The sequence below is a fragment of the Felis catus genome, chromosome C1 (genome assembly GCF_018350175.1).
Source record: "Felis catus isolate Fca126 chromosome C1, F.catus_Fca126_mat1.0, whole genome shotgun sequence".
Classification (NCBI taxonomy): domain Eukaryota; kingdom Metazoa; phylum Chordata; class Mammalia; order Carnivora; family Felidae; genus Felis; species Felis catus.
The window spans coordinates 11,802,797-11,806,747 of record NC_058375.1 but is presented as its reverse complement, the minus strand read 5'-3'; the positions used below and the strand labels follow the sequence as shown (position 1 = coordinate 11,806,747).

General features: G+C 54.9%; 1 long non-coding RNA gene across 2 annotated transcripts; it reads left to right on the top strand.

Moving 5' to 3' along the window:
• LOC102899506 lies at positions 1-3,951 on the top strand. Of its 2 annotated transcripts, none has more exons than XR_440859.5 (4): positions 1-369; positions 455-711; positions 1,205-1,344; positions 3,603-3,951. It is a non-coding gene; the product is annotated as an uncharacterized LOC102899506 (long non-coding RNA). The 2 variants fall into 2 exon arrangements; XR_890603.3 differs by having other exon boundaries at positions 3-366.

Here is a 3,951-nt window from a genome sequence, read left to right as displayed (position 1 = left end):
CGCAGAGGGGCGGGGCGCTTGGCTCCCTGGTTCCGCGCGGAGGCAACTCCTGCCTGACTCGCTTGAGGTCTAAAGACAGTCGGAGTCCTAGCGGCTCCCAGTGCCTGATTCCCACCCGTTCGGTCCCCCTCAGGTGCTCATCTGGCTGGAACACACCAGCCCAGGCTGAGCTTTGTGGGGAGATGGGCTCTCTGGCTTTAGCAACTGGCGCATCTCAACCCTGTGTCCCCAGCCTAGAGACTAGACTCTGCACTCCCATTGTGTTAGGTCTCGCACTGGGCAGAGGGCTTCTGACCCCTGCTCTGCTCACAGATTCCTAGACAGGGATTCCCACGACTCCTACATCTCCAACACAAAGAGGCAGAGGTGGTGAGACAACTGCCTGGGGGTGGGGGGTGGGGATGGGGCAGGGACCTTAAGGGGAGGGAGCTGACGCCAGGATTCTTTCTGGCAGGTGGCAGTCTATGCCAAGTAGAAACGCACAGAGATGGCCATTTCCTGTCTGCTGGCCAGAGGAGTTGACCCTGCAGCCTTCCCACTGCATGAACTGGAGATGACCCAAGCTCAGCTCTCTCCCACTGCCGGGGCATCAGGAGGGAACCCTGCAGCCCTCCCTCCTTTCGTCTGCCTGGGGCCCTTTGACCCGCCCAGGTTGCTGTGCTCCTGCTGGGCTTGCTGGAGATGCTGGCACAAGAGTACTCTGGGGAGAAGGTCATCTACTTTACCTGGCACTGGGGGGGGTGGGGGCTGGGAGCTGGGGTCAAGTACAAAGATGGCGGCTCGCAAACTTTGTCGTCTTGTCAGGCTTCTGCACGGCCTCGCTGCTGCCTGCCTGCTGCCCTTGTGGGCACCACGGTCTTTATTTCTGGCCTTATTGTCATGGGCACCAACACGCCAGCATGAGTGGCTGGAGCTAGGGGCAGGAGGACGGGCTGGGTGGGCCAGATCAGATGGTTGGTTGAGGATAGACTCTCCCAGGATGGGCACTTTTTGCCCATAGGGAACAGATCTGTGCCATGAGCGTACCTTCCTCATGTGCCCACTCTGCCATACCTGTGCCGTATGGAATAATTCCAAGATCTGCCCCATGGCAAGGTGAGACAGGGACAAGAGCAAGGGAATGGGTAGGTGTTTGGGACACCTGGGTCTGGCTGTGGGGAGGCAGTGCTGGCCCTGCAGTATGTCCCCTCGCCCTTTCTTGCAGTTGGGCTACTTCTCTGTCTGGGGACTGTGTTCTTCAGCATCTTTATGTCCTTGTGGGCCACGGCCTTCCTGGAGCACCGGAAGTGCAAGAGCATCACCCTTGTCCACCACTGGGACCGCAGTGACTTCCAGGAAGAGGAGGTGAGGCCCAGCTCAGCCCGCCAGGCCCAGAGCTCCATTTCCCAGAGTTCTCACAAACCACAAGGCATGCTGGGAAGAGACTAGACTTTGGAGTCCAAAATTCCAGGATCCAAATCTGGCTCCTTCCTACACCTCCCAGGTTACTTTTCCACCTGCCCCTGATATCAAGATGATGTAAGGTTTGGTGAGGTTAAAGACTGGGTGCATTTAGGGTCTCAAAGAGAAACTTTGGCACAGGGAAGAAGGGGGGCAGCATTCCACTCACCCAGCCAGCCAGCCACCCACCAGCCCATCCAAACACCTAATCATTGATCCTGTATCTGCTTCTCTCCACCTCCACTGCCACTCCCTCCCCTGCCCCCTGTCCCCAGTCCAAGCCACCATCCACCATTGTTTCACCTGAACCACTGTGGTAGCCCTCCAAAGGTCTCCCTGCTCCTGGACTTGCCCTACTTAATTTCTTTTCAGCTGCCAGGGTGATCTTTTGAAAACACAAATCATGTTGTGCATTGTCCTCCCCAGAGCCTTCCAGTAGGATGCATTCTCATATGGGATGCATTAGGTTAAACAGATGTGGGGGGAGTGAAAAAGCAGGAAAGAAACATTGAGGTAACAAAGTCAGCGTGAATGGTGCCCCCTAGAATAGTGTGGTATACAACTCATGTGACCTAAAGAATGGCCCTGCCTTTGCACACATGGTTCCTCCCTGCCACCACCACCACCACCACCACCACCACCACCACTGTGGGACACTGTCTTTCCACCTTCTTCTTACTTAGCATCATTCCTGCATAGGACTTCTTCGCAATTACGTATTTGTGCTTATTTGTTTGATGTCTGTCTCCCCAACTAGACTGTAAAGTCCATTAGGGCTCGGGCTTTGTCCAGGTTGTTATCACATTGTATCCAGTATCTACTGTAGAATAGTATGCAGTCAGTTATAAGTTACCGAACACACTAATCCATGATCTATTACACATTACATCCAGCATCCATCCCAACCGGCTTTCATCTGCTCACCCACCTAGCCATCCAACCATCTATGCACCCACCTGCCCTTCCACTCACCCACTTGTGCACCCACTTACAGACACGTGCCAATTGTTGGCCTGTCCGGTTTACCCACCCATTTGTCTTCCTACTGCCCACCCATCTGTCAGTCTATCCAGCCCTCTCCCACAAGTACATCCATTTATTGTTTACATTTGTTTTTACCTTCCCATCCATCCATCCATCCATCCATCCATCCATCCATCCATCCATCATCCATCCATCCACAGGCTCTTAGCCAGGCCCTTGAGGGGTGGGGAAGGCCCTGCAGAAACAAAAATAAATGGAACCTCATTCCTGTACTTCCGGAGCTCCCTGCACAGGCGGAAAAAGATGGGGGCTCCCCCCACCCCAGGGTTGTGACACCCAGCCTGTCGGGCTGCAGGAAGCACAGCTATCGCCTCTTTGGACAGGAATGTGTGTGTTTGCTTTGGGCCCAAAGAGTTTGCTTTGGGCCCAGGACCCAGTGATAGGCTAGAAGGAGTCCTTCAAGGACTGCACCCGCCTTCCCCACCTACTCCCCAGCTCTTCAGTCATCCTCGTCATGGTGAGGGAGCTTTGGGCCCTTGCTTTGGAAGGGCCGTACCCCCCAGAGTGGGCTGGGATCCTGGGGGCCTGCCCTCCAATTCTGACAACGCTCCTTGCTGGCGCCCCGCTCTGTGTGGTGATGAGTTTCCTGGTGTCACTCATCATTTTACTGCGCCATCATCAGCAATGGCGGATGCCTTTTCACACAGGCAACCCCATGTCCATGACCCGAGTGTGTGCCCCTTTGGGGTAGCAGAGGGTGGGGGCACTGTTCTAGACTCGGGGCACAATATGGGCGTCTTCAGATTCCTCCTACCCCTACCCACCTGGCTGGGCTTCAGGTGATGGCCATAGGTCCGCCACAATCAGCAGAACTGTGCTCAACCTGGTACTGATCCTCCTCTTGGGTCCGGTCTGTTACTTGCTGGCTGAGCAGCTCACCGGGTGGGGTGAGTGAGGGCAGGGGCTCACAGGGGTGCCCAGGAATCATTTGAGTCCGGGAGCCCTGAGGCAAGGCTCCATACACCTCAAAGCCTTCAGCTCCCATCTTGGTGTCCCCAGCCTACTCAGCCATCCTCAAATGAAGATGGCCAGGGGCGCATGGCTGGCATTAAGTGCAAGTGGGTTGGGGACAGAAGCATATGGACTGACCCTGCTAAGCTGTGCCTTCCTCCTTACAGCCAATAGAACTCTGACCATCTCTACCTTTTGCCCAGAGATGCACAGAACCCAGACCTTCCACGAAGACCTTCACTTTCAGAGTCTTCTTCTTTGAGTTTGTCGATTTTCTACTTTTCCTTCTACATGGCATTCTTCCAAGGCAGGGGAGGACCCCCTACCCGACCCGGGGCTGTTGCCTCCCAACAAAGTGGGCCGACAGAGTGGCATCATCCTTGAACCTCCAGATTTGTTTCTACCAAGGTCTTGCCGTTGACCTTGAAATTGGTCCTCGATTTCCCTGGGCTTCAATTTCCTCAACTGTAATGTGCTAACACATCACTGGGTCAATATGAAACTTCAACACCTGCA